This window comes from Acanthopagrus latus, unplaced genomic scaffold (assembly GCF_904848185.1).
Source record: "Acanthopagrus latus isolate v.2019 unplaced genomic scaffold, fAcaLat1.1, whole genome shotgun sequence".
Classification (NCBI taxonomy): domain Eukaryota; kingdom Metazoa; phylum Chordata; class Actinopteri; order Spariformes; family Sparidae; genus Acanthopagrus; species Acanthopagrus latus.
In genome coordinates, this window is record NW_023504060.1 from 52,938 (window position 1) to 67,950 (window position 15,013).

At 45.0% G+C, this 15,013-nt stretch overlaps 4 long non-coding RNA genes across 5 annotated transcripts; 3 read left to right on the top strand and 1 right to left on the bottom strand.

Annotated features, from left to right (window-relative positions):
- The first annotated feature begins 4,402 nt into the window (after positions 1 to 4,402).
- On the top strand, positions 4,403 to 5,732 carry LOC119016108. 2 transcript variants are annotated; one of them, XR_005073816.1, is made up of 5 exons: positions 4,403 to 4,416; positions 4,577 to 4,643; positions 5,211 to 5,328; positions 5,485 to 5,549; positions 5,671 to 5,732. It is a non-coding gene; the product is annotated as an uncharacterized LOC119016108 (long non-coding RNA). The 2 variants fall into 2 exon arrangements; XR_005073815.1 differs by having other exon boundaries at positions 4,580 to 4,643.
- LOC119016107 lies at positions 5,732 to 6,353 on the top strand. Its single transcript, XR_005073814.1, has 3 exons — positions 5,732 to 5,770; positions 6,002 to 6,075; positions 6,260 to 6,353. It is a non-coding gene; the product is annotated as an uncharacterized LOC119016107 (long non-coding RNA).
- Positions 6,354 to 10,998: 4,645 nt separating this feature from the next.
- LOC119016109 lies at positions 10,999 to 11,588 on the top strand. The gene is made up of 2 exons (XR_005073817.1): positions 10,999 to 11,028; positions 11,430 to 11,588. It is a non-coding gene; the product is annotated as an uncharacterized LOC119016109 (long non-coding RNA).
- A 1,339-nt stretch (positions 11,589 to 12,927) lies between these two features.
- LOC119016110 lies at positions 12,928 to 13,771 on the bottom strand. The gene is made up of 3 exons (XR_005073818.1): positions 13,693 to 13,771; positions 13,262 to 13,376; positions 12,928 to 13,171 (listed from the first exon to the last, which is right to left on the bottom strand). It is a non-coding gene; the product is annotated as an uncharacterized LOC119016110 (long non-coding RNA).
- Positions 13,772 to 15,013: the final 1,242 nt, after the last annotated feature.

A 15,013-nucleotide genomic window follows, 5' to 3' on the forward strand; every position in this document is an offset into this window, starting at 1 on the left:
AACACACACACACAAAGTAAATTATACATTAGTTCTGAAACACCTAGAGGAATTAACAGATAAGCTCATTAAGTTTTAAGTATGAACTCTTTTATCAGACAAATCTTAGCTTCAGAAAACACCCCATATGTAAGGCCTGGGCTAGAAAGATGACTCAGATGCCAAGTAGAAAGTCACAGGCTTTTATTCTGAAATTCCGTAGCTTCAGGATAGAGTTATAAACCAAATGGCTGTGAAAATATAAACCTGATCTACTAACTTTGATAGCAGTCTCAGATATCAGTCTTCTTTGTGCTTCTGCTGTGACTGGGTCATGTAATCGTGATTTTTTATTATTATTGCTGTTATTTTTTGTGAATGAATATTCATAAACGAGTAATGTATGGTCTTTCAACAATTTCCAGTGAATAATATATACATTTACGTAAAGATTTTTAAAGCTTGTATCATGAGGTGACACCCCAACCCAGTCTATGGATAATCGGCCTTGATGAAACCCTGCGAAATGATGTGTCAATATGTCAATATGACCGCTTATGGCCGAATAGGTAAAACACCATAAAACTTCAAACATCATCATATCCATGTCTTGCATCAAAATTAAATAATAGCGGCGCGTAGGTCGTCACTAGCGGTGCTCTTGTTTGAAAACATGTAAATTATGTCCCTTCCGGTTCACAGGACCGGACCAGTCCAATCAGTAACCAGCATTGCTGACATATTTCAGATGACAGTGATCTATCGTGACCATTCCAGTGGACGGCGACTCGAGCTGTGGCGCGTGAACTGGAGCGAGTTTACCGACGTTACCGTGAATTGTTGCTGTGTGTTTACCGGCGGCAGGATGAAGAAAGCCCTCAATAAGTTCTACGTCAGACATGGTACAAGTACCTGTTACAGTCTGGGCCTCTACAGGAAGATGGTGGCCCGGGACGCGTGCAGTCTGTTCCGAGCCGTGTCTGAGCGGGTGAGTCGGGCTAAAAGTCACAGCTAATGGCGGTGCGGAGTGTGGGGGTCTGGTGTCACAGGTGACGGCACCTAGGTGTCTAAGTTATCACTCTGCTACACAGTCTTGATTGAGCAGGTCGCCATAGAAACAGATACCACATTTAAGCCAGTTTTGAATAAACACAAGCAAGGACGAAGTTTTGATTCAGAGGTGGGGGTGAGACACACGTAATTTTTAATAAAACTCTAACTCCTTCAGTTCACTGTTGTTTCTAGTAGTTCTTTTAGTTTTCTATTGCTACTTTTAGTTTACTGTTCCCTTTTTTGGTTTGAGTGGTTGCAAAGCATGTAGCAAAACGTTATCACCTGGTGTTTAACCTTGTTTTCACTCCAACTCATCAAACCAGTTTTATTTATTTTTAAATATTAATAACATTTAATAATAATAAAATAATAACAGTCCTCATTTACATATCACCACCCAGTAGTGGGCAGGTCAAACTGGTAGGAATATCACAGGTGGGGAGAAATTGAATAAAATGTCCATAGTTCAGAGTAAAGTAGTCAAGTAATCAATTTTATTTGAAATGGGTGTAAAACTCATTTTAAAAGGCAGTTATATGGAGAAAATCCTATTTTTGATGTAAATGTAAAGTGAACAAGGGTCATTTTGACCCAAAGTCCACAGGAGGGTCAACATAATCAACTCATCCAAAGGTTCCAAACACATGACGTCTTCGATCATTGGCAGTGATAAAATTCTGGCAGAGTTTCTTCACTGTCCAAGGCATCAACACTTTCTTGGTGTATGTGACAAACTGCCACATTGTTCAGGCGTTTCTGCTTCATGCAGTTGCTGAGTCAGGTCTTTAACCTCCTCCAGTGCACTGTAACTCCTCTCAGCTTCAGCAGGACGATGTTGGAACAACCAACAACAGCCTCACAAGGACCTCCACCTGATCAAATAGACCTCTGACTTCAGGCAGCAGGCCTCTCAGGATGTCTGCAGCTTCTGTGCTTGATATGTAGGTGTTCTTTGACGTGAACATGGCTAACTGCACATCCAACATCTCCTGTTAATCTCTGGATTATGGTCCACAATGGCATCACAAGAAAGATTTCCTTCCTCTGAGAGCCAGGCCTCGTCTGCCTAGAAAATGCACACAGCTCATGATCTTCATCAAGCATGCCCTTGCTATTTGCTGTGATGCTGCCAATGCACTAGAAAGCTGAGAATTAAATGGATTTGCTTTTTGACAATGTGTAGTAACTGTCAGCTTATGAGACTTGATTTTTGTATGATCTGTACATTTCTCCACAGCCTTTTTACATTTCTGAACCCAGCGGAGACAAATATTGAATCAGTGTTTTTCGTCAGTGAGGACTTGTCAAGTTGAAATGCTTTTACACAGTAAAAGCACAGGACTACATTCATACTATGACTGTAATGAATCCAAGGAAATTCTTTTAAACCATTTCTCTTGGAAATGTAGGGTTCTGCTTGCAAGTTTTGAACTGCTATTTCTTTTGCATTAGGCTGATATGCTCAGTTATCTGATCTGGCCCTGCTCTTCCATCTTGTGCTGCTTTACTGACTGAGCATCCTCTGACCCCTGGCTGCTGCTGATCCAGCTAAGATAAACATAACAAAAGATGGAATATCTATGAGCAGCTTATAACTGAATTAATCACAATAATGATGAAAAATATTTCCAAATAAACTAGTTTATGTCACTCCCTCCCTACTGTGAGTTCTTGACCAAGCTCATGAACTCACTCCTTAGTCGCTAATATTTCTTACAATAAAATAATACATATACACATTTACACAGGCTTTTTAGTACACTGGCCTCAATATAAAACTGTACCTGGCCAGTTTACTTCTTTCATATGACAAAATATATACACAGACAGATTATCATCACGCTAACATTTGTCACGATGCTTAATTAATGTGTGTGTGTGTGTGTGTGTGTGTGTGTGTGTGTGTGTGTGTGTGTGTAGTTGTATTACTCTCAGAACTACCACCGGAGGGTCCGTCAGCACTGCGCTAACTTCATGAGAGCCAACAGATGTAAATTTGAGTGGTGAGTCTGAGATCGTTAACTAAGAATTTATTCATTATACCCTCACCTCTGCCCTCTCCTCCATCCTCACCTCTGCCCTCTCCTCCATCCTCACCTCTGCCTCTCCTCCATCCTCACCTCGTCCTCCACCTCGGCCCCTCCTCCACCCCTCACCTCTGCCCTCTCCTCCATCCTCACCTCAACCCTCAACTCCTCCCTCACCTCCTCTCTACATCTCCCTCACTCCCCCTCACCTCAGCCCTCTCCTCCATCCTCACCTCGTCCCTCATCTCGACCCTCACCTCCTCCCTCACCTCCTCTCTTACATCCTCCCTCTCCTCACCCTGTTTTTCAGTTTGTTGAAGGTTCCTTTGAAAAGCATCTGGGAGTGTGGAGAACCCGAACGGTGAGCTGCTGTTGCCCCTTCTGACCATTGAATCACTGTTTTACCTGTGGATAGTTGTGGCAATGTGTGACAGTGAGTGTGTTTTTTCAGGAGACGGTGGAGTCAGGTGGAGATCAAAGCTTTATCTCAGCTGTACAGGTGAGAGGCTCTAAGGTGTTCACTCACCTTCTGTGTCCTCAATCAGTCAATCGCTTTCACCTACAGATCAGCTTAGGCCAGAGCTAGACCTAGATCAGAACTTGACTTGGGTGTGTGTGTGTGTGGCTGTGTCTGTGTGTTTCTGTGTGTCTATCTGTGTCTGTGTCTGTGTCCTGTGTGTGTGTGTGTGTGTGTGTGTGTGTTGTGTGTGTGTAGGTGTTGTTTCCTGATCTACGATTGCCCGGGGATTCAGCCAAAGTGAATCTCAGAGGACAACTTCGTAGTTGAGGTGATACTCTTATTTTTCCCTTTGATGGTTGTCATGACGATGAACATAGCAGGTCACATGACATTCTTCTTTGTGTTTTGATTGGCCAGCTCTGTCTTGTCTGTTGTCCAGGTGATGCTGTCCCACTCCATCAATGGTCACTATGACATCATTTACCCAAGGACTTACCACGCCTCTGCCGCCCTCCGTCAGTGTGAGTGCAGAATCACTGATTGGTGGCTCAGTATGGTTGACAACTGTTGTGTGCAACATTTAGTGTCAGACCCACTGTGTTGGTCTTAGTGAAGGTTCACAGGTCAGAACCAGGTTCAGGTCAGAACCAGGTTCAGGTGAGATGTATTTCGATGGTGGTGTCGGTGAGATCATGACAGTGAGGGCCCTCACAAGTAAAGAAGAACAAACAGTGTTCTGTTCTTTGTGTCTGTCTGTCTGTCTGTCTAGCTCTCCTGTATGAGCTGTTCTACACTGGGTGTTTTTGTCAGAAGAGACGGAGCTCTGTCAGGCGATGGAGGCCTGCAGAGTTGGAGGTCAGCGCTATAGACACAGCACACCTGAGATCAAGCTCACAGGTACACACATTAATGTTCGACAGATTGACAGCTGATGTAGAGATGACATCATCGCACTGCCGTCAGATTTCTTGGCTTGATGTGGATTTCTGTTTGTTGTCCGTGATGTTCAGGTAACTGCTATAATGTCACTCTCTAACACACCTGTGTGTTTGTCCAGCAGGGAGGATGTGGAGTCCGGGGGAGCTGCTGAAGAGACGCGAGGAGCTGTGACAGAGGGGGCAAAGGTGGGGTGGGGTGGGATGGTGGGACTGGTGGGGGAATGCATGATCCATGGTGTCACCTGCAGGTTTGTTCTGAAGCTCAAGTGGCGGGGCTCCTAGTCTCAGCTAATCTAAAAATGGTGATGAAGCCCTGTTGATGAAACACGCCCACCTAGCTCAAAGCTACCAAACAGATACTGCATGGCCATGCCCTTTTTATGTCTAACTTTAAGCTTATTAATATCTAAATGGGTGAGTTATAGAAAAACTCACCCCCCATACAGTTGTCATGACCAAAACTGTTTTTGTAACAAGGCTGCAAACATTTTTATATCTGCTGGTATATTTGGACATTTTAACATGGGAATCTATGGGGATTGACTTGCTTTTGAAGCCTCGGTGGCACTGAGGAAACTGCTGGTTTTTGCTTCCTTCTTCAGACTCGGTCACTGCTCGTGTGAACAGAACTGAGCTTGGCTCATGGTGACTCACACATACGAGCTCTGAGTGGCTTTTCAGTTAAATTTGTAGGTAACATAAACATAAACTTGTCAGAGAAATGGAGCAAAATTGAATGTTTTTATTGGTCAGTGTCCACTAGAAGCCCCGCCCCGCGCCAGACTGTCTCTTTCATATAAGGTGATGAGGTCTCTGGACGCAGAGTATTACAGAGATGTGGAGTTGAACATCCGGCTGGATACCTGCGAAGGTAACTGGTTACATACATCTGACAGAAAAATATAGAGGGTTTCTGTTGAGACAGTAGTTCTGATTGTGTGTGTGTGTGTGTGTGTGTGTGTGTGTGTGTGTGTGTGTGTGTGTGTGTCTCTCTGTCTGTCTATCTGTGCGTGTGTGTGTGAGACAGAGATGCAGAAGACAGACTACAAGTTGTTTGCAGGAAGGCAGTACCTCCTGGGAGACAATTGTCAGGTAACATTACACTTCACGATACTGATGTTAATACTGAATCAGGGTCAGGACTGTGTATGTTGTGGACGGCTTTTGTGTCTGTCTCACATGTGGGGTGTCATCACCTCCACCTGTGTTTCAGGTGCATTTGGAGGCAATAGGGAAGTACTCCAACGCTTTCAATCAGGAAGTAGAAACAGACTCACGGCCGTCACCCTCATCATCGAGGAACTCAGAAAAAAGTAACAAAACCACTTATACCTGACACTAAGTTTACCCTAAAACCAGACCCTCAGAACCCTCAGACAGATGAGGACAGATGGAGTGTGAGAGTTAAACTGATCTTTACAAAGAATTCTGAGACGTTGTGTGGAAATATATTTCACATTGAAGGGGGTCAAGCTTTGAGGAGGTCTTGTCTGAGTTAGTTAGAGTTCAGTACATCTCTGTCTCTGTCTCTGTCTCTGTGTCAGACACCCGGACCTGAAACCAGTGAATCCAGTTCCTGCCTGGAATGTTGCTGCTCCTACCAGAACAGGAGACCTTGGTATATTTAACCCCCGTGACCCCCTCCTGACTTCTGTGACCCCCTCCTAACCTCTGTTATCCCCCTTATGACTTACTGTGACCCCATGCTGAGCTCCTTGACCCCTTCTGATCTCTGTCACCCAATGCTGACCTCAGTGACCCCTTGCTGAACTCTGTCTTCATCTCGTTCTGTCCTCATCTAGACTTGGACTCTCGTGGTGGGCGTCATCATCGCCAGTGCAACTTCAGGAAGTTTCATGGTAGCAGTGGAGGGCCGGTACGGAAATTCTGATGCCACCACCATCCCACAATGCAGGCCCAGCCCCCTCTGCACTACCCCCCCGCTTCCAGCCAGCTGGTCACCCCCACCCGCAAACCCCGCCGTTCCCAGGAGCCATGGCCTACCACCCATCTGCTCCCCCACACCACCCACCCCATAGCCAGACCTCCTCGCTATGGAGCTTCCAGGTGGGACTTGTTGTCCTGGATGTTCAACAGGTTTGATTGGTCCACAACTGAACTGATTTCGTGTATGTCTGTCTCTCTGTCTCTGTGTGTCTGTGTGTGTCTCTGTCTGCCTCATGAATTCGGGCCGGATCTCCTCCTGTTTCCTCAGCCATCATCTGATTGGTCCACAGTTGACCTACTTCCAACCCTGGCAGTCGATATCATCACAAACTACGAGAACTACACCTTCGGGTTAGGGTAAACGGCAACGAAACCAACACATGACAATATTATTGATAATAATATTGTTGATTTTAATATTATTGATAATATCACTGAACCCTCCAGCCCCATGAGGACAGACTGAGTCCCCTCAGACTGGTGACTTTGAGGAGGTCTGGTCTGAGTTAGAGTTCAGTACATCTCTGTCTCTGCCTCTGTGTCAGACGCCTGTTCCCCCAACGGACCTGAATCCAGTTCCTGCCTGGAATGTTGCTGCTCCTACCAGAAATGGAGACCTTGGTATGTTTAACCTCTGTGATACCCTCCTGACCTCGGTGACCCCCCCCAACGCCCCCCTCCTCACCTCTGTGATTCCCCCCTTATGACTCACTGTGACCCCTTCCTGACCTCTGTGACGCCCTCAACGACCCCCTCCTGACCTCTGTGATCCCCCCCCTTATGACTCACTGTGACCCCCTCCTAACCTCTGTGACCCCCCCCTTATGACTCACTGTGACCCCCTCCTAACCTCTGTGACCCCCGGCTGACCTCTGTGTCCCCCTGCTGAACTCTGTGTTGATCTCATTCTGGCCCCATCCAGACTTGGACTCTCGTGGTGGGCGTCATCACCACCATTGCAACTTCAGGAAGATTCATGGTGGCAATGGAGGGCCGGGGACAGAGCTTCTGATGCCACCACCCTCCTACTATGGAGGCCCAGCCCCCTCTGCACTACCCCCCCGCTTGCAGCAAGTGGGTCACCCTCACCCGCATCCCCCGCCGTTCCCAGGAGCCATGGCCCACGACCCCTCTGCTCCCCCACACCACCACCCCATAGCCAGAACTCCTGACTATGATGCCTCCAGTGTGGACTTGTTGTCCTGGATGTTCAACAGGTTTGATTGGTCCACGACAGAACTGATTGTTGTGGTATGTCTGTTTCTGTGTGTCTCTGTGTCTATGTGTCAGTTTGTGTTGTCTCTGTCTGTAGTCTCATGGATTCTGGTCAAAAGCTCAGCCCAACTTCTCAAACGTCACCTGATTGGTCCACAGTTTGACCTATTTCCACTGTAGTGGGAGACTACCTTCCTTATCTGTTAAATTATTCCACTATGTGACCTTGGTAATCTGGCTCAGAGTTAAAGTCCCAATCATAGGCGAAACAGCTCAGAGACTAAAATCCAAATCAGAGGCAAGAACTCAGCTCAGAGATTAAGTCCAAATCAGAGGCAAGAACAGCTCAGAGATTAAAGTCCAAATCAGAGGCAAGAACAGCTCAGAGATTAAATCCAAATCAGAGGCAAGAACAGCTCAGAGACTAAGTCCAAAACAGAGGTGAGGAGAAGTCTTCAGTCCAAAAAGGTGTATATTCGAAGAGAAGAAGTTATAAATCCATGAGGTTCCCCGGGGGCAACTGAGAAATCTCTGCGGATCACCCACCTTTTATACCTGGGGTCAAGGTCACCAGTGCCCACTTGGACCACCCCCCTTCGTCATGATCACACAAGACTGTTATCTACTGTTTCATTTTTGAATGTGTTATGTAAAAGCCTACAAAATGTCTCACCCAGGCCCCTATCTGTGGCCTTGGGTGAGTCATGTGCGCTGCCATCGTTGCTCATTTCATTTTAACATTGTGATCGTAAAGGGTGAATCAAAAACTGGTCTTTTATCAGGCTCAAAACTCATTATTAGAGCATCATTTGGGACTACATGGGACACATCCCAAATCTATTTATATGAATGATCATAACCTAGATTTATTTGCCATTACACCACCCTGGAAGACGATATTATCTACAACTACGAGAACTAACACCTTCAGGTCACGGTGAACGGCAACGAACCAACCACATGACAATTTTATTGTATGATAATAATATTGTTGATTTTAATATATTTGATAATATCACTGAACCCTCAGACCACTGAGGACAGACTGAATCCCCTCAGACTGGTGACTTTGAGGAGGTCTGGTCTGAGTTAGTTAGAGTTCAGTACATCTCTCTGTCTCTGCCTCTGTGTCAGACTCCTGTTCCCCCCCAACGGACTGAATCCAGTTCCTGCCTGGAATGTTGCTGCTCCTACCAGAAATGGAGACCTTGGTATGTTTTAACCTCTGTGGTACCCTCCTGACCTCTGTGACTCCTCCGAATTTTGTGACACCCCCCTCCCCCCCCCGACTTCTGTGAATCCCCAACGATCCCCTTCTGACCTCTGTGATCCCCCCCTTATGATCTATCTGTGAACCCCTTCTGACCTCTGTGATCCCCCCTTGTGACTATTCTGACCCACCCTGACCTCTGTGTCCCCCTGCCTGAACTCTGTCTTTGATCTCGTTCTGGCCCCATCCAGACTTGGACTCTTGTGGTGGGCGGTCATCACCGCCATTGCAACTTCAGGAAGATTCATGGGTAGCAGTGGAGGGCCGGGACAGAGTTCTGATGCCACCACCATCCTACTATGGAGGCCCAGCCCCCCCCTCTGCACTACCCCCCCGCTTCCAGCCAGCTGGTCACCCCCACCAGCAAACCCCGCCGTTCCCAGGAGCCATGGCCTACCACCCCGCTGCACCCCCACACCACCACCCCAAACCCACACCTCCTCGCTATGGAGCTTCCAGGTGGGACTTGTTGTCCTGGATGTTCAACAGGTTTGATTGGTCCACGACTGAACTGATTGTGGTGTATGTCTGTCTCTCTGTCTCTGTGTCTCTGTGCGTCTATGTGTCTATGGTGTCAGTGTGTGTCTCTGTCTGTAGTCTCATGGATTCTGGTCAAAAGCTCCGCCCACTTTCCTCAAACGTCACCTAATTGGTCCACAGTTGACCTATTTCCACTGTAGTGGGATACTACCTTCCTTATCTGTTAAATTATTCCACATATGAGACCTTGGTAATCTGCTCAGAGTTAAAGTCCCAATCAGAGGAGAACCAGCTCTGAGTCTAAGTCCAAATCAGAGGCAAGAACAGCTCAGAGATTAAGTCCAAATCAGAGGCAAGAACAGCTCAGAGACTAAGTCCAAATCAGAGGCAAGAACAGCTCAGAGACTAAGTCCAAATCAGAGGCAATAACAGCTCAGAGACAAAGTCCAAATCAGAGGCAAGAACAGCTCAGAGACTAAGTCCAAATCAGAGGCAAGAACAGCTCAGAGACTAAGTCCAAATCAGAGGCAAGAACAGCTCAGAGACTAAGTCCAAATCAGAGGCAAGAACAGCTCAGAGACTAAGTCCAAATCAGAGGCAAGAACAGCTCAGAGATTAAGTCCAAAACAGAGGTGAGGCAGGAAGTCTTCAGTCCAAAAAGGTGTTTATTCGAAGAGAAGAAGTTATAAATCCATGAGGTACCCCGGGGCAACTGAGAAATCTCCTCGGATCACCCACTTTTATACCTGGGGTCAAGTCACCAGTGCCCACTTGGACCACCCCCCTTTGTCATGATCACACAAGACTGTTATCTACTATTTTCCATTTTTGAATGTGTTATGTAAAAGCCTACAAAATGTCTCACCCAGGCCCTATCTGTGGGCCTTGGGTGAGCTGTGGCTGCACTCGTGCTCATTCATTTTAACATTGTGATCGTAAAGGGTGAAAAAAAACTGGTCTTTTATCAGGCTCAAAACTCATATTAGAGCATCATTTGGGACTGCATGGGATATTCCCAAATCTATTTATATGCATGATCATAACCTAGATTTATTTGCCACTACACCACCCTGGAAAGACGATATTATCACAACTACGAGAACTACACCTTCAGGTCACGGTGAACGGCAACGAAACCACCACATGACAATTATTATTGATAATAATATTGTTGATTTTAATATAATGGACTATATCACTGATAATTTTACTGATAATTATGATACTGACATTAATATTGACAATAATGATATCACAGTGAACATCTGTCGGTATTTTCACCACTAAGTGAACAGTCACAGGAAGTCATAATGACACCAGATTACCATGACAACCTCATTTCAAAATAAAGACATGTCTGAATATTATTGATCTTATTTAACTTGCTATTGTGTACAATTCTGAAAATGTCCTACATTGGTGCCCCCAGTGGTCATAAAGAACTCTTAACATTAGAATAAACATTAAAGGTTAAATTTAAGTAATGCCCTTGTCCTGTTTGTTTGTTCTCCAATCAGTCGAAGTTGCCATCAGCTGGCTGCTCTTAATAAAGAGTGTCAGTTTGGTTTCTCAGAGCCGATGGAGGACCTATCTGATATGGGGACCCAGCCATCGTGTGCTACCAGCTGAGGCGGGGACACCGTGTTCCCTCTACTGCCGGTGAGAAAACTAAAACTGCCAGATGATTGAAGAAATGTGTCTAGGAAGTGGAATGTGAGGTTCATGAACCAAAGACGTAGGTCTCTGATACGCACTCAAAGTCTGACTTTAGACTCTTGATTTCAGACTTTGACTTTAGACTCTGGACATAGCCTAAACATCTGGACAGGGAGGGACAGGATGCAGAGACAATGATGGGGTCATGTCGGTGTACAAACATTAACCACATCTGTATAATGTTAATATTAAAGTAAATCAGGTAAGTCAGCCGACCTCTGACCCTGCTGTCGTCAGTGAGAGGGGGAGTGAGTGGGGAGGACTCAGTGATTTACTTGCAGGTTTTTTCTATCATATATGAGAATGGTGCCCTACATTAGTGTTTCACTTTTGTGTTACTGCAGAAGAAACATTAAAGATGGAGTCACAAAGGAGGACAAGGAGATCCAGCTGCTACCCTGCAGAAGTTCGAATGTTCTTGATGCATAAGAAAAAAACATTGTTTTAGTTTACAGTTCTGTTCCAGATATTCAAATAAAGGTAGGACATTTCAGACTCACTGATTAATGTTTCAAAATTCTAAGTCTTCTTCTTTCACATCGCTGTGTGCTGACTCTCTTTCAAAGATAGTTCTAAAGCCCTCCAGCCCTGACAGCTAAAATCTTTTGGGTTATACTGATGATGGAAGATTCTGTACTGTGATGGAGAGGTACTGATAATCTTCGGAGCCCCCTTGTAGTGCAGGTACAAGCATTTAGTGTGAGAAAATGCTGTTAGAATACATCATTCTTAGAATATTATAGCATAATGCTTGTGCATGTCTCTGTGTGTTTGTGTCCGTGTATGTGGCTGTGGATGTGTTTCTGTGTGTCTCTGCGGATGCAGGTCAAATTGATCCAGAGGACCATATGAAGGACCATTGCCCCTATCTGGGTAGGTCTCTGTGTGTCTGGGGCTCCTACAAGAAAATGTGAGATGCTCGTTTCACAAAAAGAAAACCTTGCTAGTATATTGAGAGCACAAAAAATGGAGTTCATACAGCATATTCATGATTTATTTAGTGTTGTTTAAAATACATTACCTGTATTTGTAACATGCACATTTAGTTAGTGATGTATATTCAACAGTATGTTAGGTTAGTTTGACTTAGGTTTTTTCTAATTTTTTGTTCTGTTTTACCAGTGCCCCAGGGTTCCTGTTGTCCTTGCTGAGTTCATCTGGCTGGATTGGCAAAAGTATAGGCCCCAGGGCAGTGGCACAGTTCAAGAAGTGCCAATGAGACTGAACCAAGAGCCTGCTACAATAGGGGGGAATTGGGGTTATTGAGTTTAGTTCATTAGTAGTTAATGTATTAATGCGTTGTGTCATTCCTCTTGTGTGTCTTTGGCCTGATCAGCCACTATTGAACCCCCTGTGTTCTTTATTTGTTAGGTTGGTCACAAAGGAGGTTGATGACATGCATGAAGATGCATAGAAAATTCTTGAAGTCATAATGTTTTTGAGAAAGAAACCAATTGGTTGTGTATAGTTCAGTTCTACATGTTCAATTAAAACTAAAACATTTCACATGTGTGGACTTTTCTTTTAAAGCAGTTTTAACACAGACTTAGAAATACTTAAAAACTTTTCTTGTAGAACCAGTTAGTGGTTGTCAAGGGCATTGTTGTAGGAAATGTAGTTTTCTACACAAGTATTGGGCCAGTGAAGTCACATCCCCTGCCACAAATGTATTTTATTGGCCGAGGACTTAATGCGAAGCGTCTTGGAGGGAGAAGTGTGATCAAATAGACATGACATATCAACACTATGGGTTTGTGGCCCTGGGGGGCTCAATTAAGGGCCTTTAATGTTAAAAAAAAAAAAAAAAACCTGTTGACCTTCAAGTGGCATCAAACATTAATAGTGGGCAGAGCCAAGATTGAGCTAAAACTCTGGAATGAGCCCCAAAAGCTGACTCAAGACACAGACACAGTTCTGATGTGGGAACAGTCGTCTTTACTGATTCTTGATCAGCCTTCCAGAAAAGTGCGTAGGGCAAGCGGTGGGGAAGGTGAGGTCGCTTGAAGGGAGGCTGGGGAGACTGGCAGCAGGAGCTGTGAGCAGAACTTCTGCAGTGGGGTGGACAGCTGTGCTGGAACTGACAGGGCTGAAGCACAGTGAAAAGCACAGTTTGTGTGAGATTTAAAAGAGGTAGGAAAAAAAATTGGATTATTATTTAAGCGGGCTGGAGTGTTACCATATGGTAAACAAGAACGATCTGGCAGCTTGTGACTGGGAGCCTTGATAGATGTACTGATCTGATGAGCTGATGGAGAACAGGTGAGACCAGCAAACAGCACAGCATCACGCCCCTGCAACAAAGCACACACACACACACGCACAACTTAAGAGGAGGTAACACAAGGAGGACACTGTAACACAGAGACCCAACTGTCCAGCTTTCCGAAACCCAACCTGGTAGCATCTTCCAGTGGCTAGCTCTTTTCAAGGCTCCAAACCATGATGTTTCAATTTAATGTCACACACAGGTCATCCAATGCTACTTTGCAGTCAAAGCTTTTTTTAAAAGTCCTCATAAATAGCTGACATTAGCCAGGTAAGACTACCTTCTCAGTATGTAAATGATAAATAAATGAAATCATTATTTACATCCTTATAAATACCGACATTTGTCCAGAGATGAGCAAAGGCCATCATCCCAATGGCGGAGGCTTAAGAAGCTCAACAAGCCATTGGCCAGTCTCTGCAGCATGTCTGACTAATAGACTGTGCAAGTGTATTGACTTGCACTCACTTTTGCTGAGAAGCTAACGTCTATCTTGTTCCTCTACCACAACAGGAATTGTCACCAAATTTCAAGAAGTTACTGAAGACCAGTTTCCCTGTTCATAAAGGCTAACAAACCCAACATCTAGCCTTAAGAGCCTTTAATCCAAAAAACTCTGAGCTGACCTCCAATGACCATCAGCCCACTGGCTAAGACCTAATAATTTGAACCTGCCGTTGCTGACTTTCTCTCACTTTTGTTGCAAAGTTTCAGTCTATCTGAACATTAGGACCAATGACTTGTCCATCTGTCACAAAAGAAAGTGATCTAACTCAGACCCAACATTTCAGGAGGTTGCTGAAGACCAGCTTCTCAGTATGTGAAGGATAACAAACCCAACATGCACCGTCAAGAGTAAAGTGGATCAGATCCACTTTGAGGGTGCACAGTGGTACAGTGGTCAGCACTGTTGCCTCACAGCAAGGTTTGAGCCCCAGTTTGCCTGGGGCTACTCTGTGCGTAGTTTGCATGTTCACCTCATGTCTGCCTGGGGTTTTTCCCAGGTATTCCAGTCTCCTCCCACAGTCCAAAGACATGCACATCAGGTTAATTTGGATGCTCTAAATTGCCTGTAGGTGTGAACGTGAGTGTGATTGTTTGTCTATACATGTTAGCCCCGCAGCAGACTGGCAATCTGCCCAGGGTGTATCAGAGAGAGAGATCCAGACTCTGCGTCTCTAGAGGCAGAAACACCTGAACCAACTGCAAGCTTTGTCAAAAAGTAAAGTTTTAAGTCTACTAGAGAGAGGGTGTCTGCCCCATGGACCCAGACTGGAAGTTGGTTGCACAGTAGAGCATCCTGATAACTGAAGGCTCTGCCTCCCATTCTACTTTTAGAGACTGTAGGAAGTTTGTTCTTTGATGTTGTAAGAAACTCAGCTGTCAAATTCATTCAGATAGATTAACTGAATACCTTTATCCTGTCTTCTTTCTTTTACATCTCTCTGAGTGGGAAAAGAGAGAGAGAGACAGTAATAGAAGTAGTAGTTACATTAATAATCCTAACAGGGCTAGAAATTACAGTAGTCCCAGTAATAATATTTATGATGATGTGCTAAATTGCACTCACTATTGTTGCAAAGTTGAGGTCCATCTGAACATTAGGACCACTTTGGATCTCTTGTTATGTGTGCAATACACAAAATCTCCTACTACTCTGTA